A 24,865-nucleotide genomic window follows, 5' to 3' on the forward strand; every position below is an offset into this window, starting at 1 on the left:
GCTTTCCCCTGAGTAGGAACAACCCTAGCAAATGTATACAAATACCTCCAGGGAAGGTGTAAAGAAAACAAAAGCCAGGCTGTTTTCAGCGGTGCTCAGTGACAAGAGGTAATGAATCTGAAACACAGGAGGGTCCATCTGAACACTGGAAAACTCTTTGTCACAGTGAGGGAGACTGAGCATCAGCACAGGTTGCTCAGAGATCTTGTGTAGTCTCCATCCTTGAAGGTACTCAAAATCCACCTGGACATGATCCTGGGTAAAAGGCTCTAGGTGACTCTACTTGAGTAGGGGGATCTCAGAGGTTCCTTCCAACCTCAGCTGTTCTGGGATTATGTAATTCTATTAAAGAGACAAAAGTCTCTTCTGCTTTCCCTGATTTGAACTGTTGTCATATGGATTTTCATATTCTCTGGACAGAAGTTTTAAGATGACCTCAGTGAAGATTGCAATGCATATTTGGAAATTCTTTCCCTCTTTTACAGTGAATTTTAATTTAAATAATCTGAAAGTCATAAGTGAAACTGGCTTTCAATTCCTGCAGTGTTGCTAAGGGTGAAAGCAAATGTACTTCCCCAGCAATGCAAAGGCTCCTGGAGCCCTGTGCTAAACAGTTCAACATGGACAAACCCTCAGTTTCTGAATCACATTAAGGCTTCTTGCCAGTTGAAATTCTCAAATCCACAGATGATTGTATGTGATAGAGGGGGCAGGGGGAGGCACAGACAGAGAGAAACACAGAGAAAGACAAGAAGGAGGACATGGAGAGAGACAGAGACAGAGAGAAAAGGATTAGATATTATTAACATATAACTGTGAACAGAGTGCATTAGACTATAAAGAATGACCTTTGGGCTACTTCTTGAATAGGGCTGGGGTGTTATGAGTTATGTTCAAGGTTACTCAAAAGATAATGAATTTGCTAGGAATATTTTTTTAATGTGTTTAGCTCCTCTACTTCAATAAATAAACTTTTTATTTAACACTCATTATTATTTTCAATATTTTTCCTTTGAGCATAAAATAATTTTCTATTAAAAGTGAATAAATTACTGTGGCAGTTTGAGCCACATTAGAAATCCAAAATCCAATTTTCCAGGCTTCCCCACCCCTTCCCACAATTTATCCCAACACCGAAGAGAAAACTTTCAGGCCAGAGGCTTCTATAGGGGAAGGGGGAAGTCTTTACATTTATTTACACAAATAAATATACTGTACAAACTAAAACCAACTATATATATATATATTATTACACTTCTCTCAGTCCCTTCGAAGCTACTCCTTTTAACTTTAGTCCAGGAAAAGCCTTTTCAGGCTGATAAGTAACCAGTCTCTCTTGTGGGAGTGTTCGGGGCCCCTGAACACCTCCCTACCAACCTTCAGCTGTTTGCTGCAGTTTTTCCTTCTTCATGAAGTCCACGAAGATAGCTTTGAGTCCGTTCTCCTTGATTCTGTGTCATCTCTGTTGTGTGGTCTCTCTCAGTCTCGTACCTCGGTTCGTAGGCTGCTGTAGTTTAGTCAGTTTATCAACATCCTCCGAGTCAGTTTTCGGCTGCCCCCGGTCAAACCTCGGCAGGGCAACTCCCGAGCCCTTTGGCCAGTCTCCAATTTCGCCTGGGATTCTTCTCCCAAGCACCAAACTGTTTCGTTATCAGCCCGTCCACTTTTGCTCTGCTCCAGTGCTGAGCCTTGTATCCACTGCCACTAAACAGCGAGAGGGGAAAAACAGCCCCCTTCTGCAGCCTGGCTGCAAAGGGGGGAAAAGAAGAAGAGGGCCTGGCCGCAAGGCCTGCCTCTCTCTCTCTCTCGCTTACCAGTTGTTTGCGAGTCACGTCCCTCACAAACACTCACTCACTCCAGTGCTGTCTCTAACTCTGGCCTAGGCAGAGTTGGGGGGCCGCAGGGCTCCCCTCTCCCCCCTGGAGGGGGGGAAGAAGGAGCCCAGCCACCCCCTGGCCTTCAACACCCACACGCAGCAGACACCAACAGAGAGATACTGCCAACAGCTTCCGGTGCTGTGTATATATGATTTTCAGCAGAAGCGAACAGGATGAGTGGTGACTGGCTTTCCAGGGAACACTGCCCTGGCACCCAATCACCTCTGAGCCCCCGACTCTCAGAGGGGGCCAATCTTAACCCATGACAATTATTTTTACATGTAAATTCATTCAACACCCATAAATAAACTAAAATACACCCCTCAATAGTGATTTTGGTTTTTTCTTTAAAAAATAAACAAACAAAAAAAGTCCCAAGAAAAAAGGATCTGGTACTGCTTGAAGTGTAGATCTCCTTTTGTGTATGTTGTTGACAGTGTGCTATACCATCAGCTGCCTCAAATTATTAACCCCATTCAGAAACAAAGTATGAATTGAACACTGAACATCTCAAGTGTGCACAATGCCAATCAGTGTTACAGAAAGACAAAGACATTTCAACTTGGCCTTTTCTGCAATGTGAAAATTATAGTTTTGGCACAGCAACTTGATGTGAAAACCGTGATTAAGTCTTTCAGGATATTCAATAGATGCATCATTACTGTGTAATAGTATTTTTAGAACTAACAGACTTATCTATACAAATATACTAACAAATGCACCCAAATCCACTACTAAAGTATTAATATCACTGGAAGCAGTAAAAAGAAAATTCTATTAGCATTTTCTTTTTGAATGCTAGTAATGACTGTTACTTTTTTCATAATTCTAAACAGGAATTTACCCCATTCTGTATTTAGCATTGCTGAGTTTTTATTTTTAAAATTCTTGCAAACGCTATATTTTCATGGATTAATATAATTTATATTATTTTAATAACTTATATTGTTGATGAAGTATAATTTGTTAGTTATTCCTTTTGTGCAGCACTTTCACTGTTAATATTTCTCAGAAGAAAAAATTAAAATACCTATATCAGTTCATAGGGCTGCAACTACATTTATGCTTACTGTCAAAACATAAGAAAAACCTTGTAAGAGAAAAGAAAAAGAACAGTGGCTGATAGAATAAAGCAAGTGTTCTATAAAGTAGATTTTAAAAATATAATTTTTGCATAGTTGCTGTCAATCTTAATGTTAAAAGAATGTATCCTTTAAATTAAAAGGCAGAGCAACACTCATTCATTAGAAAAATACAATAAGAACGCAGAATCATGTTCCTAAAGGAAGCAACACAAAAAACTAGGAATAACAGCTATAAATGCAGCTTACGTTAATTGAATCCTAATTATAACAGCACTTTTCACTCTGTTATTTGAATATTCAGAGCTATTATTAATTTGCCAGGAGCGGTTTTCATTTTCCACATATCTTGAGGACCCAAATTATTCTAGATACATTTTTAGAGTTTTAAAACATTTACACTCTGAATATATAATTTTACTTATTCATGGAGTTGAAGACATTTGTTAATGACATCTTCTAAAGGAGAAAAGGAGAGATGATTAAGTAATAGAGTTGTTTTTTCATTCAGATTATGAAACAAAGTAGAATATGGTGCACTATCTATTTTATAAAGCTTCCATGATACAATATGTGAGAAGTGCATAATAACAGTATGCTTGAAAGCTTTCAAGTCTTTTGCCATACATTATTACTAGTAATACAAACTCACATTCAGAAATAGATAGTATATAATTAATAGTTATAGTAGTTATATCTTCAGAACCCTGTTTAATCACTGAATAATTAATACCTACAGTGTATGTCAGCAAAACTCTGCCCTATTGTAGGTCAAATGTGTTCCTGGAATAAAAAAAAAAAAAAATCCCAGGTTTAGGAATTTAAAATATCAGTCTCCCATACCAACATGCATTTTGCCTTTCAATAAAGATAAACACTGAATCAAAGCAAGCCTATGGCTATCCCACACCTCTAGAGACCACCAAGAGAAGAGGAGGTTCAGATACAGAAGATTGCCCAGATGAGTTTAGATAACTTCAGTGACAGATAATTATCAGCCTTTCTAGGTAAGTTATTAGAGCCTTTGACCACCACTACTGTAAAAAAAAAAACAAAACAACAACAACAAAACCCAAACCCAGAACCAACCAACCAAACAAAAAACCACCCCATTGTTACTTCTCATATTTAAACAGAATTTCCTGTGATTCAGGAAATTCCTGTGCCCTCAGCATTCATGGTGCATCTCATCATGTCTCAGTGACTTTGGCTTAGCCAGTTTATATAAACCATCCCTAACCTGGTCCTCTTCCACCAAGTCTTCCTTAATTCAGACTTTTCCATGGGTCTTAGGCACCTGGGATTATTGAAAACAAGTCTTACCAATGAAGATAGAGATGAAGAAGACACTCACTACTTCAGCCTTTTCTAAGACCTTTATCACCAGGTCCTGCTCCTATTCTTCCTTTTGCTGCTGTTGAACTTGTAGGTGTAACTACATTTTCTTATTTTATCAACTGGAAAATGGAGACCTACTCAGAGATGTAATCAAGGTCACAGAGAAAATTAGAACTGTTCTTGGGGCTCATAGTCAACACTGCTGTTTCTCCGAACAAAATCTTAATTTAATGTGCATAATGAATGAAAAAAAAAAAAAGGCCAAAACCAAAGAAGTGGTTTTTAAGTCCTTAATAACAGCAGAGCCTGTACAAATGAAACATCAGTCATCAAAGCAAACAAAGCCAATCTGAATGCACTCTTTTCTGCAACTCAAAAAAAGATTTTTTGCCCTTTCTTTAAATCTTTTTAGCAGACTTAACCAGATTCACAGCCTGAAATGAAAACAGATACTGTCTTCTAAGTGTTTTCCTTATTCTGTTCACTATTGTCCTTTTAGTTTGCTTACACTGGAAATCAAAATGTTGAATGTTGTAAGAAAGTTTCTTAGTAAGTACATTTTGCGTGCTACATCTATTTGCCAAAATAGAAACTAGCCACAGTGGGTGGTGATCTTTTAAAGCAGAAAGGGAAAAGGTCACGTAAGGCTTTATTCTGTAAGGTGTTATGTCGCTAAGCACATGCTTTAAAGTTTTGCTGCCTAAGTGACACTTTGCTCAGCACCTTGCAGAGCTGATGCTTAGCAAGGCAATAATGATTTACTGGTGCTATAATTTTGAAGTATTCAAGAAAAAGACTATATATTTGAGAATTAAAACTCCTTGTAGCTGGGATTCACTCAAATATAGGAATTCATTACAAAGCCCTTCAATTACCTAATTTTCATCTGGAATATGTTTGAGAATGCAGCAACTCATTGAAGAAGAGGGTCCAGGAGCCCTAATTATGATTTTAACACCTCCACCTACCTACCAGTATGTGGGTCATTTCTGCAAAAGGGTTGTACTTGCCATAGATCTGAATTTTGCCTTCCCAAAACCATTATGTTTTGTCCACTTAAAGTCTTAGTGATTATATAACATTTAAGAAGTTTTGCTGTGCGTTTTTTTCCTGAAATACTGTTATTCATTTTCATATTTATTTATATAGACTGTTATTTCTGGCCAAAGGATATCCATATCACAGACTAAAAACCAACTTAATAGCAGCATGTTCACTGCTGAAGAGTTAGATTTCAAATACAGTATTTCATAGAATCATAGGATCGTTGAATACCTTAAGTTGGAAGGGACTCACAAGGATTTATCAAGACCAACTCTTAGCCCTGCACAGGACAGCCCCGAGAGTTACACCATGTGCCTGAGAGCATTGTCCAAACACTTCTTGAACTCTGTCGGGATTGGTCCTGTGCCCACTTCCCTGGGGAGCCTGTTTCAGTGCCCAACCACCCTCTTCCTCTGGGTGAAGACCCTTTTCCTGATATCCAACCTAAACCCCTCCTGACACAACTTCAGGTCTTGTCAGTGGTCACCAGAGAGAGGAGATCAGTGTCTGCCCCTCCTTTTCTCCTCACAAGGAAGCTGTAGACTGCAATGAGGTCTCCCCTCAGTCTCCTCTTCTCTAGGCTGAACACACCAAGTGATCTCAGCAGCTCCTCATATGACTTCCCCTCAAGGTCCTTCACCATCTTCATTGCCCTCTTTTGGATGCTCTCTAACAGCTTAATGTCTTTTTTATAGTGAGATGTCCAAAACTGCACATAGTACCCAAGTTCTGAGGCCACATCAGTGCAGAGTCAAGCTATATTTCACATAGCATATAACAATATTTCATACTCTCACATTTATATTTTTTTTTAATGGATAGAAAATACAAAGTAGCTTACAACAAATTAAATATCGTAGTAGTTTATTATCTCTAATTAATAATTAGGAATGAATTATATCTCTGGAGCCTCAGAGGCTTTTTTGTGATTGTTACAATTGATCTTTAATTGTTCCATCTAAAAATTAATTTCCTGTCCTCATTATTATCTTCTTTGAAATACTTATGAATAGGATCCAGCTAACAGCTATTTTGACTAATCTCCCTGAAAATGGTCTAAAATTTTTCATAACATTACAATTGCCTCTGGAGAAGTTTTCATTCTTTTTAATAAAAAATGTCATTCTTATATTTGCTTTCTGATATATTTAATATCCATTTATCATGTTTTCAAGTAATACAGAAAGTGTATAGTTTCTTCTAATCTATATAAGGTGTCATGGTTTGAGATAGCCCAAAAATCCAATTCCCTAGCTCCATCCCCCTCCCACATCTCAACCCAATGTGAGATGGGTTTTTCCAGACAAAACACAACCAGACTCAGAATGGGGGAAAAGGGAATATATTACAATGACTGTACAAATAAATACTACAATACATTATACACAACCTTAGCTATCTCTACTATGACATAAGTATTTACAATGGATCAGATCTCTTCTCCCCTCCAAATAAAAGTCCAGGAGGGAAGAAAGACAGAACCCTTCCAGTCTCTCTCCAGGGCAGCAGCTTCTTCAGAGTAGCAGTCACTAAGCAGCAGCATCTTCTAAGGCAGCAGGCTCTCTCTCTCTTCTGTTTCTTGCAGCAGCTGATAGCTGGATCTCTGCCAGCACACACGAGGGGGTATCCCCCTCAGCCACTCGTCTCTCCAACGAGGGGTCTTCCGTGGGCTGCGTTTCCCAGGACAAGGGCGCTATCACCACGTCATATCACGAAGCACAGGGGGTCTTCGCGACAGTCCTTATCTTCGGGGGACTCAGCCCCTTGCAGAGCTCCTGTGCCCTGCCTCAAAGATGGCTGCGAGCTTCTTTGTAGCTTGCAGCAAGGGAGGGCCTCAAGGTCAACCTCCACACACCGTCCTGGCTCAGCTCTCAGGATGACTGAGCTTCTTAGCTCCTTTACTCCATCTAGGACTTCTAATCAGTAAGAGTCCACCTCCCTCCATTTTTGGAGGGATCTCCAAGGAAGTTTAGGGGAGTTTTACAGTTCTTACCCCCAAGCTTTCTCTCTGTAGAACTTAGTTCTGTTCTCTGCTGCCGTTCTTTCTCTCTCAGGTTTGCAGAAGTTCTGCCTGCTTTGCTGCATGGTTGTTTTGCTGCTCTCTTATCTTTTGGCTCTGTGCTGCCGCTTTTCCTCCGGTCAGTGCTGGTCTGCTGCTGCTGTCTCTGCTCACATTGAAGAACCATTCCCCAGTTCATAGCTACAGATACATAGTCCAGCTCAACACTGTTCCAAGTCTCTGTAGCCCCCAACTGGGGCTGGGGGGGGCCCCAGAGGCCCCGAGGGGCTCAGAGCCCCTTCCTCTCGTGGCTCACAACATGGCTACTTCTTCTAACCCAAAACTACAACTGTTCTCTTCCGGTCTGGTTGTGATATGTTTACATTTTTGCAGGAGCACTCATTGGACAGAATTTCAAAACTTCCAGGGGTTTCCACCCCTTGGGGGCTACCACTTTTCTTATCCTCTGGGGGAAAACAAAGTCCAAAACACTACATAAGGTCACAAAGATGCACTCTTACAAAATGACTACTTGCAACATCCACATTCTGTTTAAAGGGCTGAACAGTTATGATGTGGCTGAGACAGCCACATTACAGCAGCATGATAGATGCTCTAATTTATATTAACTAGTGTAGCCTCTGAGAAGTCATGTATCTTCTGCAATAAAAACACTGACCAATTTTTACTGCCCTTTGCTTCAGCATCTTGTTTCACTGTGCTCCTTAAGAAGGAGGTAAAGGACAATTCTTTACACTTTCTGTTGCTAGGTATCTTGTTCTTCCCCTTAAAAATCACTCATCCCTGGGTAGGACACCAGAAAAACAGTGGCAAAAAAAAAGCTGCAATTTTTGTATAGGTCATACATTGCAGGGTCAGGTTGGGGAGCAGACAATCCTGTTTTAATTTTATGTTAAAAAAAAACAACCAACCAACTAACCAACGAACCAAACAAAACAAAAAAATCACACCAAAAACCCCAAAACTAAACAGAAAAAAGAGCATGCAAAAAACTAGGTTAGTTACAGAGAGCTTAAAGTAGATTGCACTAGATCACCAACATCAGAGAAGAGAGAAACTGAGGGAAAACATTTATAGACACCCTTTCTAACCAAGTGCTACCTGAATTTAGGACACATTTCAGCTTCATCAAGTTTACAGCTCAGTGTGAAATACTAACAGTTATATTATTTTTATAACATTTGTACCAACAAATCAGCCCATACATCTTATACATAACTCACGCATTTGGGGCATATTCTGACCTGATGCATTTCATAGATGTAATGGAATATGTTTTCAAGAAATTGAAAAACTGATTTCTTTGTTTCAGCATTTCTTTCATGTGCCTAAAAGGAAGCAAATGAAGGAGAGAATTCCTTTTACTAACTGATGCTGCTGGAATTTTACTTGTTTTATTCACATGCCAGTGAGGATAAATGCCACTTGATAAACCTATTATTTGTAATTTAGAGCCACTTTTAACACTTTTTACTTTCTACAATTTGAAGTAAACATGTATTCAAAACTAGAAAATGTTTGTCAAAAACTGAAATATTTTGTTTATTGCTTTTAGAATAAGTAGGGTTTATAAAACCAACATTGGAGATACTTTTCTCAGGTTATTTTCACAGAAATTCCAGAAAAATTATACTAAGACAATGAAATTGGTTATTGGTTTTGCGTTGTTTTGTTTTCAAATAAAAGATTTATGTTTAGTATGTATTACAGACTACGAATGTTGTTTATATTCATTCACTTAAGATGACAAGAATAAAAATAAACCACAAATTAATTATAATGTTTTAGATTTTAAAGGTATTTAAAATGCACTGCCCAATTAATAACATGTAGTGACTATTTAAGTCTAGTATTTTATTTTCATTTACTTCTGATTTTTATCTGTTTTGTGATTCCAATATACAGCAGTGATGAATGATAAAGGATTAATTTTTTGTTCCAAAAATATAATAGATTTTAAAAACAGAATTACAAAAGCTAGCCAAATTGGTTGTATCAGAAGCTTTGGCTACAAGAGTCTGTCATTTCAAGAGTGGTACAATATCTTGATCAGAATTTTGCCACTTATTGCAAAATCAAGAGAAATCATATAATATCCTGAGTTGGAAGGAATCCACAAGAATCACTGATCTAACTCCTGCCCCAGCACAGGACAGCCCCAAGAATCACACAATGTGCCTGAGAGCAAACATTGTCCAAGCGCTTCTTGAGCTCTGTCAGGCTCGGTACTGTGAGCACTTCCCTGTGGAGCCTGTTCCAGTGCCCAGCCACCCTTTGGGTGAAGAACTTTTACAATGTTAAAATAGTCAACTTTTGCATCCATGAAATCTCTACATTTTTCAGGTACAGAACTCTTTACTCACCAGAGTACTCAGTCCCGCTTATCTATATTATTTTATTATGGATAGTTTCAGACTGATTCCCAAACTTGAATAAATTCATTTTAATACTCCTATGAGATAAAACAATGCTATGTGATATGTCCATAGCTATGTACTGTGATGTAGCTGTACTCAAACTGTGTTCAAGTCAGCTTTTGAAGTAGACAATGTGAGCTGCCTCAGTGCTGCTCTAAGCTTGATTGAATTAGTTCTGGCTATTACGTCTCAAATGCAGCTGTATTGCATTTGGGACCCAGGCATGTATTGCTATATGGTTTTGCACTGAGTCACATAGACATTAAAACCCTAGCAGACCTTGACAGAACTCCTTTATTTGTGCTCTATTAACACTGTAGAGCTGCCCCAAGACACACATCTAAGAAAGGAAGTTAAGCACAGAAACATTCACTGTTGTCACAACTAATCTTTAGGCACTCCTGAGAGGATAAAAATGAAACAAAAATCATATATCATTTGACATTTTTAAGTGGCATTGACTGAAATGAAGAAAATAATCAGATTCCTAGATAAAATTAGGGGGGGAAATGAGGTATCTAACTTAAATGCCGCTTAGGTACATAGGTATTTGGGAGATGTTACAAAGCTTATAAAGAGAGGAAAAGGTATTGAACATTGAACTCCTGAACTCAGATTTCTTTCTCCAATGAGTAAAACTTATGACTTTTTGCTGTTCATTTTAGACTCTCTCTTCACTGAGTTAGACCAAAAAATGTCACTGAAGAAGCCTGAATATCAGTACTGAAATCAAATTAATTAGCTTTTTCATTCTCCTAGTTTCTGAAGGCTGACTCCAAAACTGAAGCTACAGTTATTAAGCTATTCTTAATTCTACCTCCAGATGTATACACAGTGTTTGCACTTTAGCTGTTTTCTGCTTGTAGAAAAATTCTTATTGTTGTTTTATTGCTTATTAGTCACCTCTATCAGTGCCAGTGACAATATGAGAAAAAAAAAGGATAAAAAAGAGAAGCAAGTGCATTGCTTTGATTTTCACCTCCAATGAAGTCCATATGCCTCACTTTGGAACTCCAACCCTGGCAAGAACTAACCACTGTTGTTTGGCTTATGTATTACAGTAGTTGTATAAAGATACCAATGAATATATAATTTCATCCACTTTTGGATCTAATGGAAGAGATAGCTCTGTGATCTAACATTAAGAACTGATACAGTGGTGATACAGTGTATTTTATTCATTCATAGATAATAATTACTTTTGGCCAAATTTTACTGATAGCCTCAAACACTGATAGCATTATTCTATACAGACATTGCTATATTATTCCAGCTTCCAAACATGTAGAAATCTAGAAGAATTTCTAAAGATAACAAATTTAAGTAAGACTAAATAATATTGTTTTCATGTCTTACCTGCTAAAGATAGAGAAATATATGTGTATGAATACACCACCAGCAGGTTCCATTCCCTAAACCCCCTCCCAAAATTCATCGCAGACACCTCATAAATAAGGCAACTTGAGCAAATACAACTGAGTGTTTGCTAAGTGTAAAAAAAATTTAAACTATGGATGATCTTTGTGTCTCATGAGGAGAATTAATTGTGTGCTACATCTTCTGTTTCTACTGTTGTCTCAGGTGTTTTATAAAGCACCCGAAATAAATTTAAGTGTTCTGCCTTACACTGAAATGCTAAGTTTCAGGCAATTGAAGTTTTCTTATAACTTTAGTATTCCAAGGCTGCCAGAAATACATAAGTATAAATCCAATTATATCCACCACATTTACATTAATATACCATTTTTTTTAACCTTCACATTTACTTTTTCATTCTTTTGAAATGAATCAGTTGAAGAATCCACAATCTCTTAATTTTCTAATTATGTCTTTTTAATAAACATTTTTCATGAGCATTTTTTTTGTTTTCTATTTTTAAAGGAGAGATTACTCTTCTTATATTCAGTTCATGTTATTTAATACATATCTGTGTACAGTAAGGCATGTGACATTGTGATACAAGAAAACATTAGTATAGGTGGCATTTAACTGGCTGTACAATATATGTAACTTATTAATTATATTTTGAAGACAAAACTAACCAAAATTGCACAATCACCCATATTTTAGTTCTTTATTATAACAAAACCATAACGTACATGAGACTATATGTGAGATTATGTAGCCAGAAATGTGACTAAGGGTAGACAGAAAGTGATTTTCTTGTCCTGAGAGTTTTACATTTTGAAACTTCTGTTCTTCTTTGGAAGAGGAAAACAAACCTGTGATGCATTTTGTTACCCAAAATTTATAAAATTAACAAATCTGTGGATTTGTCATTCTCAATTTATTTTGATTTTTTTAATTATTATTTTTAAAAGAATAAATTCACATAACTGCCTTCATAATAATTGTTGAGAGCGACTTATGCATTTTTAAAGAAAATAATGAACTGAAATAGAAAAATCCTTCAGGAGAAGGCAACCTAAATCCATATGCTTTATTATGATATTTCAGCCCTTTAACTATTAGCAATCTAATTAATTAAGTGAATTCGTAATGAAATTGATTTTGAAATCACATCAAGTAATTCGACATCAAAATCACAAAATCCCACTTATTATTTCCGCATCAATATCATATGGATCACAGAATTTTTCAACATCGGATTTATTTAATTATAATAAATCTTACAAACTAAAAAGTATCTGAGGCAGAGACAGTGCCAAAAGAAAAACAGATGTGCTGTATAGCTATTAAAGTGCATTTCAAGCAGTGATAAACACCAGTTTTCAGAAATCATTCACAACAGGCTAATCCAGCAAAATTTCAAGTAATTTAACATACATATTACCATAACTAATAATAAAACAGGGTCAAATCTAGATGACAGATTCGCTATTTGTCCTTTATGTGACTTTTATATGCTGCAGTAAAACATTTTTAAAAGCTTCATGATATTTCAAAATACCTAAAATAGATGCAACAGCTAAACTGTGGGCATTATCATAACATTTTATGCAAGATTACTATTCATGTGTGAATATGCTACATAACTCAAAAAATCCCATTAGTGTTAGAGCTTGAACATGGTATGAATTTGCTCATGTATCATACAAAAATAACTATTTAATGTAATTGAATGTCGTCATTAAAAAGGAGATTACTTAATTTAAGCCATTTTATAACTAGAATATTCTCCTAATGTATTTTTACTCTAACACAAGATGTAGCTAAAAAGAGATGCTATCTGAACATATAAATCCCAGATTGATTAGGATGGCATTTTTCTTGAACGTAATTAGGACCAAATAAAGTGGTTTCTATGTCTACAAGCCTGTATAGATAATAATTTAATGTGTTGTAATATGTCTAATGATTCTGCATTCCCAAACAAAAAGTTTCTTATTTTCACTAGTTTTTCATGTGGTAGAAACCAACAGACTTACTAAAGAAAGTACATTCAAAAAGTAATTTTAGAAATATCAGTGGACTTCAATTATTTATAACCTTGTCAAACCCAAATTTAGATCAATATTAGATCATTACTTGTCACTGAAATGGAATTCATCAAAATCAATTTATAGCTTTTACTTTCCATATGTACAACAGGAAATGTATTTTCCTCCTTTAAACAATTATGCTCTATAGTTTTCTATATGTCTAAGTGTATACTTCATGTATTTCCTTGCAAGTCCTGCACTACTCTCTTGAAAAAGCAACAACTTGCATCTAAACACATCTCATCCAATTATCCACATTAAATATTAACACATTATTGATGGTAGCATATTAACTTTCTCTGTCAATGTTGCTTGAACATTTTACCTATTGCATATGCAAACTTTCTATGTTCTCCTATTTAATTACTGTTGACAGCAAGATAAAGCTCCTGTCAGGTGACAATTCGTACAGTTCTCTGTTAGACAAGTGGAACCACAGCATTTAGAGCAATGCAGTTTGTAACAGCCTTGAAAAAACGACTAACAAATTGAAGTTATTCTTCCACTGGCCAGCCTTTATAAAAGTAGAAAGTGTTACAAGCTAACTTTCAAGAGAAATTTCTTTGTTTCTATGAGCGGTTTTTTTGTTTGTTTGTTTTGTTCTCATTTGTATTTTTTCTTAGACTTCTCTGTGTTTATCTATAAAATGGGACAAAATACAATAAATACAATCCAATAAGGATTGCACACATTCAATATGGCCAGTTGTTCTTGGATGTCTTGTTTGTTTGTATTAATCAAATTTTGTTATATTGTCTTATTTGCGTACAAATAAAATTTCAAAATTAAAAGGTGCAGAAGACACAACAGGAGTAGGAGGTACTCAGCACCTTCCAAGCTTATGCTTTTAACATAATTGTTGTGGATTACAACATATACAAACACATCTGTTGTTGGCTTTCACAAAGCAATTAATTATTATCAGCATTCTCAATAAATCATTCATGGCTACACTAGCAAGAAAATACAGTGGAGATGCAAAGGAACAAATCAATTCATGAAATTCCCTTCCAGCAGTAAGTGGAGCTAATTGCTAGGAAATTACAGGTTTAACTTGTCTAAATTAAAGGCCTCTCAGTGTAACTGTGTGGTCTGGAGAGACTCCTGCAACCTAGAGCAGGCCTCTGCCCTCCCTGCAGAGACAAGTAACTCCCTCTCCGATTTGTCTGTTTATTCACCTCCCTGCACCTTCCCTTCATCAGCACACACAGATGAAGGTCCACACTGATGCTGTCAAAACTAACCATCCTTAATTTTTATTAAGGTGGATCACCAGATTTTCTGCACTACTGGACATTAATAATTCATTTATTTCATTACGTTTCTGACACTGCCCAGGAAGAAACACTTTGAGAGAAAATGAATACTGTAAATATTGTAGATGACAATGAAACCTCTTAGTTGTTATCTTGTGTCTTAAGGCCTCAGATCACTTTTTGCTTAACACCTTCCTCTCCCCCAAACGGAGGCAGTGTACAGGAATTTTGGATACCGTGTGAATCCATGAAAATACCTAATCAGTGCTCAGTCTGTGCTAACTCACTGGCCTTTCAGCACTCAGTCCCCTCTACCTTCTTTTAACTGTTCATTGGTTTTCGTACTTACAGTTTTTATTTGGCTCTGGGACAGCTTGGTATTTTAAACTTTTCTACACTTTTGTTAATTTCTTGTCAAATGAAACATCCAAGTTTGCAGGAAATATACAACTGAAAAATAATTGTTATGCTTTACCCTAAAAATATGCCAGTGTGTCCTTCGGCTACACTTTACAATATTTTCTAAATGACCTATCTCTTCCTATATGCTTTGCTCTATGACTAATGATATCATCAGCGATGCGAGTCTAAAAGAACAACACTTCTATGTCTGTTTCAACTGCCATAGCAGCTCAATCGTTGCAGTAGCTTTACCATTTACAGACAAAATCTGTACTTATCACTTCTTTATTAGCAAGGAATCTGACTGATTCAGCAATAGGCTCTGGTGAGGAAAAAATCTACATTATTCAAACCCTAAGTCAAAATTTTGATGTAAAAAGGGAATGAGAAGTATATTTAACAGATGTCTGCTTTATAAATTCTACATTGAAATATACAGGAATCTTCTTAGTAAGAGCTTAAGGCCATAATGAATCAATCATGACAGTTTTAATTTTCATTTATGTCGTTATCAAACAAATATTCGTGAAAGAGCCAATAGGGTTAAGTGCTCAAGAGGGCTGAGAACGAAAAGAATTCTCAAAGGAGGTCAAAACATTTCTTCAGAAACTGGTTACAAGAAAATTAAATTTAATTTGGTAATATTACCTTATAAATAAAATCACACATTTTGAGATGTAAAAAGCATTTATAGCATATACTTGAAGGACATCTTCTACTATTGGAGAAGGAATTTTTCCATTCAGCTTTTTCATTATGAACTGTTTGTGACCCCATTTAAGGAAGATTTTGCAGGAGATACTATCCTTGTCAAGATGAATTTGATTCAAGCAACAGTTGGTGTACACTGCAGTGATTTTAGCTTCTATGTTGAAAGAAGCTAGCTTTGGTGATTTAGAGCCAAAGATTGTATCTAGCAGTTCACTGTAAATGCAATTTATCATCAGATGTTACCTTATCAGATAGCTGCACATGGTAGAGAAAAATACGTAGAAGGTTTCATTAATTCTTTGGTCTATGTGGCTGGCTCTATTCTAACAATATATGGCTTCAACATGAACATTACACCATGGACTGACTTTATTACCTACAGTTCACATTGACATGTGCCTTTAACTTTTACAAAAGACAGAAACGTCATCCTAAAGCAGTTTTACCTGTGAAATTTCTTGCCTAATACAGTGACTTTATTTACGTGTCTCATTAATTCAAAGGCAAGTTTGCAATATAAGAAAAAATGACCAAGTATTACATATGTTTAAAAAAATTTCACTGAAGTTTATTGAATTAGCTAGACTAGTAATCAAACACAGCAGCAGGAATCTTTGCATGTTTTAATAGTTTAGATAGAAGATATTACGGCCCAAGAATGGCTTGCCTCATGAACAGAAAGAATCCTTTTGTTTAGGTAAAACCCTTCAGTAAAACTCCAGAACAGGCTCTGAAGCTCTCCCAGTATTCTAAGTCTCTGTCATTTGTTTCAATTTCACACTCTGGCCCTAACAAATTAACCAAATTGATTCCATTGTACACAGCATATAAGGAATTTACAGAAACTAAATACCTGTAGATCTGGGATCTAATCTGCTAGCACTCTAAGGTACTTTCACCTGTCAAGTCCCAACAAGTCCACATTCAGATTTCAGAACACCCAACAGGAGTTCAATAATAACTCATTTATATATTTATTTATTCTATAAAAATTAAGTATTTTCTTAATATTTACACTGATTTGTTAAAATGGACATAATTTTTTTAAATGCTATAAAGTTACCAGTTACTTACCAAAGGTGGTTTTTGTGTGTCCATAGTAGTAAATGTTGAAGATTCTTGAAGTATATGATGCTACTGGATAAATTTAGTTTTTTACTGTCCATAATTCCCAGTGAAAATTTGGCACAAACTAAATATTCAAGAATCTTTCATGAACACTATTAACACACCTCCTGAATGTTCTGAAGCAAGAACATGTGCTAGATTATTTTTGTTTGGTTGTTTTTTTCTTGTTTTATTCTTTTCAAATAAAGCTATAGCAGCTGTGAGGCATTAACAAAAAGGGTACTGTCCCCAAGATCTAAGAAAAAAGATTTCTTAGTTTATATATATTGAAAGATTATAGAATAAGCACACCCACAAACCTGACCAAAGCTTATGATGCAAACTGATGCAAATCAAAACTCAAATAAATATTCACGCAAAGATGGTGCTGTGTTTCAATGATTTAAAAGAAACAAACAAAAGATTAAGGTATTAATTTTTATTTTGAGTTTAATGCATTAAACTCCAGTAGTGAACCAATAAAAAAATTTAAATTCTGAATAGGATTATTCATGCATAATTTTATCATTTAATTAAAACAATTTCAAATTTAAAAAAAGTTTCATGCTTTATTCCATAGAGGTGCATCAAACCCAAAATATTACAGCAATTTCATTAATCAATAACTTTGTGAGAAAATATGTTCCATCATAAAAATTCTGATCAGCATAGCTTACTTAAAGTAATTAAAGTCATGTAGGAGTAGGATATAATAAAACCTACATTTTGGAAATTTCTGTACAAGGTAAGAGTGAAATTACATATTTATAGAAAACAAACAAACAAAAACCGTATTATAAACTCAAAAGGACTGGTAAATTTCTGATAAGTAAAATTGCTCAGATTTTTAAAGAGGCCTCAAATAATTTGGCATTAAACCATCACTGCTCTTCAATGGAATTTGTGTAGTTCTATGCAAATCCCACCCCAAACTCTCTGGCCATTAGGCATCTATTTCAATCCATCTTCTTCACAATAAAATGTCACAAAATAATAGAATATGCCAAGTTGGACTGGATCCACAAAGATCATCTACTACAACCCTTAGCCCTGCACAGAACCATCCCCAAGAGTCACATCATGCGCCTGAGAGCGTTGTCCAAATCATCCTTGAACTCTGTTAGGTTTGGTGCTGTGACCACTTCCATGGGGAGACTGTTCCAGTGCCCAACCACCCTCTTCCTCTGGGTGAAGAACCTTTTTCTAATATCCAACCTAAAACTCTCCTGACACAACTTCAGCCCATTCCCTCAGGTCCTTTCACAAGTCACCACAGAGAAGAGATCAGTGCCTGCCCCTCCTTTTCTCCTCACAAGGAAGTTGTACACGGCAGTGAGGTCTCTCCTCTGTCTCCTCTCCTCCAGGCTGAACAGAACAAGTGATCTCAGCTGCTCCTCCTACGGCTTCCCCTCAAGGCCTTCACCATCTTCACAGCCTTCCTTTGGATGCTCTTTAATGGCTTCATTTCTGCCTTATACTGTGGTTCCCCAACCTGCACACAATATTCAACGTGAGGCCACCCCAGTGCAGAGCAGAGTGGGACAATCCTCTCCCTCAGCTGGCTGGTGATGTTTTGCCTGATGCCCCCAGGACACGGTTGGCCCTCCTGGCTACCAGGGCACTGCTGACTCAGATTCAACTTGCCATCGACCAGGACCCCCAGGCCCCTTTCCACAGCACTGCGTTCCAGCATCTCATTCCCCAGTCTGTACATACATCCCCGCTTACCCCATCCCCGCAGAATCCAGCACTTTCCTATGCTGAACTTCATACAGTTGGTGATTGCTCAATCCACTAGTTCGTCAAGGTCTCTCTGCAGGGCCTCCCTGCCTTCGAGGGAGTCAACAACTCCTCCCAGTTTTCTGTCGTCTGAGTATCCCTTCCAGTCCTGTGTCCAAGCCCTTTATGAATGTTGAAGATGTTGAAGAGCACTGGGCCTAAGACAGAGCCCTGCCAAACCCTACCAGTTCCATGTTTGATTACTCTCATATTTTCTATAAATTTCTTCTGTATAATATCTCCTCTGATTCTCTGTTAGCAAAAAGTATGACTGAAGGCTATTGCTTCAATTATAAACTTTTTCTGAACTAGATGATGTCACTATATTTCCAAATTATAAAAGGATGTCAACAGTAAAGATCATCATGCAAGTCTATTCACCAAACTGCAAAGAACATATATGTTGGATTTTTTTCCTCTGGGTGCTACATAAAATTATCCCTAATGACGAAAATGGCAATATTCACTCAGTTTCCAAAATATATCTTTCATCTGCTAAACTGAGACCATTTGGTTTTTCATAGGTCATAATTATCACTGGGCATCAGAAGTCAACAATACTACAGTTCAACATAAGCTATTATGTGAACTCATCACTTCTCTCAGTAGTAAGAATTCATTTGACATACAATTTTCACATTAAGTGCACCTATCATGTCTGTGTTAGTATACTCAGAACTAGGGCCCTGTAACCACGTAGTGTTTCCCAACATAGATAAATGAGGTGCCTGTGATGAATGGTTTTTAAAGGGAAGAAGAGCGAAACAAATATGGTTAAAATTAAAATAAAAGCTGATACTTACAAGCAAGTATGTTTTGCAAAATATGTGTGTCTGAATCACCACAGAAATGTTGGTAATTTTCTCTCTTCTAAGAATGAAAGCATGAAACTCAAAGGGCATTTTTCAGAAGACATTCATCTTGAGCAACATTTGAATCAAGGTTATTTTCTTCACCCTCATTCCCACAAGCTTCTTACCATCAGAAAACAACTGCCTGCCACTATACTGCTTTTGACTGTTCAGTGCAGTATGCAGAAGCTATCCCCATATATAATATACATACATATTACAGCATTCTTATTTCAAGAAATCCCATTGTATCAGTGTCTTCAACACTAATCATTATAGTAATCTATTATTTGTGTTATGAGATCTGTTGGTGAAAAGGAGAAGCATGATTATTATTAAGAAAAAAAATCTGATTGACAAATCTGTAAATAATTTGCTATTCTCTCTCCAGTTCTTATGGGTCCCTAAATAATATATTTTCAGACCTTGATATAATCTTCCTGCTCTAGAAGTGTAATACAAATAATCATATTTATAATTATATAGCACCAAGAGTGTAAAACTGTATGTAAGAGTATGAGTAAGATATTGAGAGTAGTTATAGCAGGAGGAGGAGCTCTCCATTTCACAATCCTTTATGTTGCTTTTAAGACACAAGTCGTAGCAAAGCAAGGCAAATATTAGTTTTCTCAAACTGGCAATTAAATTATATTGGTGAATGGTCTTGTGGCTGAAGAATTACGCTAGGATTCATGGATCATAAGTTCAATTCCTGTTTATATCACATTTCACCTTGATAGGAAAATTAAACCTGTGTGTAAAAAAATTCCTCCTATGGATGTTATTTAGAATATTTAGGTTGTTATTTCTTCAGGCACTGATAGCTACTGAACTGGAAACCCTCATATTCCCCCTCACATAAAATAATAATGAAAACAGTAATTTTATTTTAGTTGGTAGGCTTATAAACTCAAAATAAGAATGTTTGGTTAAAACACACAAATATTCGCTACTACTTTCTCTCATATACTGCTGTAAACACTGGCCAGGATAGCCATATTAAAGCTAATGCAAAACTAAGTATATAAACAAACCCCCCTCATTAAATATTGGCCTTAAATAAATCAGGCATTCTCTGAGTCCTATAAACAGGTTATAAAAAAGCATGGACATTTTTTCCACAACACTGCCAATATCACAGAATCACAGAATATAAAGAGGAAATATAAATCAGTCACGTGAGACTTATGGATAGTTACTGTTCAGAATAAGCTTAGTCTCTTTTCACAATACGTTGTTCTTCTGGCTCCATGAAAATCCTGAGCTCCAATATTCTTCAGAGAATACTGCTAAACTTCAAGATCTTTCAAAGAAATTTCTCTTACTTCCTTATAGGAACAAGTGTTGTCTGATTTTTTTAAAAATTTCTTACTTTTGCTTTCAGGCCTCTCTAGGCTGCATATTGCTTACCTTTAGGCTACACTCGAACTCCTCAGTCATCAAGGGAATAAAAGGGAAGAAAAAAGCTTTTTCTACTCCTTGTCTCTTGAGTCAAGGAAAGGCAGCATCACAGTCTTCTTCTTACCCCCTTCTTCCATATGTGTTCACTTTAGTCATGGCTTTTAAAGGGCAGTAGGGGAGATCAGAAAGATACAAGGACTCCCTGAAACAACATCTCAGCCTTGGCCATATTGATCACCATAACTGGTCTACTCTGGCCTCCAATCGGGAGGCCTGGAGACACGCCATCTATAACGCAGCTGTCTCCTTTGAGAACTCACGCAGGATCACTCTTGAGGAAAAAAGGCAACGCAGAAAGAACCGTATCTTGCAAAATACACCATCTAAGGAGTCTTTCTGCTGCGCCTTTTGCAATCGGATTATGTCTGTCACGTATTGGCCTCATAAGCCACCAGCGTGCCTGCAGCAAATGTGGATAGTGCCTTCCCAAATCTTCATTCGCGAAACCCAGCCATGATGAGGGGAGATCAGAGAGGGCAAGAAGCTTATCTGTCCCTGCTTCTCTAAGAGCACAAAAATGAGACTATCCCTCAAGGTTCCTTTGACTCTCAGCAATGAGGCTAAGTAGAAAAGGAGGAGCATTACATATTTCTCAGGAACTTTTTTGAACTGAAAAAGTTGTATAAGTTTCTCTAGCTAAGGGTGACTATCAGTTGCACCAAAGTGCAACTGACATTAGAACAATTAATTCTTCTTTGCACATGTACAGGTTCCTCTGGGGTCCTATTTGGCTTCATGCTTTTTAAGTCTCATTCACTGTTTTTATTAAATTTATGTGAGGGGATATTCATTAGTTTTTAGTCAACCTAAATTTCAAAATTGTTTAACTTTGTGTCAGGAATATAGAGCAGTACAACGACACAGTGCTTCAAGATTTCAAAATCTAGTTAATCCACCCATAATGTCACTTCCTCTGTTGGGAACATTATGTTTTTAAGAGTAGTCAGCTGTTTTAAAATCATATCAGCAATGAATAAGTGTTCCCAGGGAAATTTGACTGGTTTAATAGGATTTATTTGCAGTAAATGAAGTCAACTTTTGAAGCCACAAAGCCCTACATAGATCACTGAAAATTTCAGAGGGCAAGCATACAGGGATGCCATCAGCAACAGAGGAAACACTTTTCTTAGAGTAGTATATCTAATTTCAAGCACTGACAAGACTATTTTCTTTTCAAGTCAGATGAGTGCATGAGAAGTAAAGGGCAGAATATATACAAGCCTGTAATACTATCTGTCTAAAGTCTGCAGCTACTGTATTTTTCTTTCACAAGAAGCCCATAAATTTCCAAAGCTGTCTACAGTAATAGCTGTCTTATACTTTAAAGATGCAACGGATGTCTCAAACTTTGGATGACAGACCATTTACAAAAACTGCTCTTAGTGATATTATACAACTATTCTGGAAACTTAGAGGCCTTTCTCTGGAAAAACCAATCCATTTCAATGATTTTTGACAGTCTAATATGCACAAGTTTAAAAAAAAATAAAAAAAAATGAAAAGAAATATAGAAATCAGGTTAAAAGTAAAGGTTTCAAGGTTCTCTGTAAGCGAAGAAACCAAGGCCATATACTGCAGTTTTTCAGCTTCACAGGGGGCCTAGAATGTTAAACTTGCTTGTTTGGCCAAAAAAATATATCCTCAAGTTTGAACAGTTACATTTGCTCAGAACAATGTTCTAATGAAAACACAAGCTTCTTGGCAACTCATAACACTTTAGAGCTTGCTCTGTACTAGGCTAGAAAGTATATGCTTGCCAAAAGCATCCTTCACGCTACTGAATTAAACCAACAGGCTGAGAGCTGGTGTTGTTCAGCATGGAAAAGAGAAGGCTTCAGAGAAACCTCACTTCAACCTTCCAGTACCTTAAAGTGCCTTATAAAGAAGAGGAAGAGGGACTTTTTATATGGGCAAACATGTGACAAGACAAGGGGTAATGGTTTTAAACTTAAAGAGGGCAGGTTTAAATTAGATGTTAGAAGGACATTTTTTACTGTGAAGGTGGTGAGGCACTGGAATCGGTTGCCTAGAAAAGTTGTGGACGCCCCATCCCTGGAAGTGTTCAAGGCCAGGCTGGATGGGGCCCTGAGCAACCTCGTCTAGTGGAAGGTTTCCCTGCTCATCGCACAAGGGGGTTGGAACAAGGTGATCTTTAAAAGTCCCTCCCAAACTATTATGTGATTCCATGAATGTCTAATTTATAAGACTGTATATGACTGTACTGGTTTTGGCTGGGATAGAGTTCAGTTTCTCCAAAGAAGACTGTATGTGGCTGTGTTTTGGATTTGTGCTGATAGTAGTGTTGATAGCACACTGATGTTTTATTTATGGCTGTGCAGCATTTACACAGGGTTAAGGCCTCTTCTACCCCTCACACCACCCTACCAGTGAGTAGGTTGCACAAGAAGCTGGGAAGGGACTGGGTCAGCAGTTCCCAACTGACCAAAAGGATATCCCGTATCATATGGCATCATGCTCACAATAAAACTGAGGAGGAGGACGGTGCAGGGTCCACTGCATGGGGACTTGCTGGGTTTTGGTCAGTTGGTAGTGAGTACCTGTTTTCCTTTGCATCACTTGTCTTGGGTCTTATTTTGCTCTTGGTTTCTTTTTTGTTGTTCTTTCCTCTGTTCCTTGCAATTTTTTAAAAAAATATTATTCTTCCTTTTTAATTAGTAAACTGTGGGTATTTCAACCCACAAACCTGTTTCTCACTTAGACCCTTCCAATTCTTCCTCCACTCCTTTGTGAACTGGAGAGTGAGCAAGGACCTGAGTGGGACCTAGCTGCCAGATAGAGTTAAACCATGACAATGATCAAGGGGACACCTTAGAAGGGAGAAGCTGGAACTTTTCATACCTACAGAAATGAAAGAATGTCAAAATTTCCTAGGATTTAAACAAGTAATATATGAAACCTAAGAAATATATTTTCCAGTCTGCACAGTAAAAAGCTTTTCGTGTTCCTGATAATAAATATGAGTCCTCAATACACTCTGAAAGTTTATCAAAGGAAGGAAGTAATTAAAAAAGTAAATTAGTAACAACATTCTTATGTTGGTCCATGGGAATCTTCAAAAACAAATGTGATAACTAGAGACAAAACTGCTGCAGTTTTACCAAACTACTCATAAGGAGATTGATGATCTCTAAGAGTCTCACAGAATTAAAAGTAAAATATTCAGGCCATCCTGCCACAAATACTGAAAAATTCCTAAAGAGGTTTTTAATGGATAGTTTTGATTATTTTTGTATATTTTATACCTGTTATTAATTGTATCTTCAAGATAAGACTGAGGAAGAGGTATTTGGTTTAGCTTCAGTAGACACCAGTTTTTTGTTATGTTTATGTTATTTTGAAGAAATCGTTTGCAACCTGGATGGCATGAGCAGCATTTTTTATTGTTAAAAAAACCCAGTGTTCTATACTGATTAGTGCAATAAGTGGGAGGTGACAAATAATTTTTTAAATTGTTAATGTCATATGGGTGCACAAGAGAATAGAAACTTCAATAAACTATGATGGAACATTTAATACTAATTTACTTCTTAAATAATAAAAGTAAGTTCAGTTCCAATACAACCTTTAATGGGAATAAGCTAAAAAAATGTTCTATGAAAAAGTCTCAATTTAATAGCTGCTTAAAATAATTTCCATTAAGACTGTAACCAAAACCTACATTAAAGGTTTAATTAACTACAGAAGCAGTCAATTAAAAACATGAAATTAAAGAGTTACCCCCTCCCGTAACTGTGATCCTGGCTTTTTGTAAGTAACATGATGTAGTTAATGATTTTAATCTGCTCTTGCTCTAGCCATGACATTTATAAAGCATACTTGAAATCACATGCAATGCATATTAATTAGTAGTCACAGTTATTGTTTGATATCTTAATTATCCAAGACATATGAAAAATATCTTTTTTATTTTCATGGACTTATTTTCCATGGTTCATCATTTGCTTCACAGAAACAAGTTTTGTTAAGTAGAAGCATAATTTATTTTTAATTCTGTTTGTTGCACTTTACTGCCTGATCTCAGAAACAGTGTTTAAAAAAAAAAAAACAAACCCAAAA

At 36.5% G+C, this 24,865-nt stretch overlaps 1 protein-coding gene across 42 annotated transcripts in view; it reads right to left on the bottom strand.

Moving 5' to 3' along the window:
- Nucleotides 1-24,865, bottom strand: part of PTPRD (protein tyrosine phosphatase receptor type D) — a 1,166,099-nt gene that overhangs the window by 1,070,498 nt on the left and 70,736 nt on the right. The window lies entirely within an intron of this gene.

Source organism: Chiroxiphia lanceolata, chromosome Z (genome assembly GCF_009829145.1).
Source record: "Chiroxiphia lanceolata isolate bChiLan1 chromosome Z, bChiLan1.pri, whole genome shotgun sequence".
NCBI lineage: Eukaryota > Metazoa > Chordata > Aves > Passeriformes > Pipridae > Chiroxiphia > Chiroxiphia lanceolata.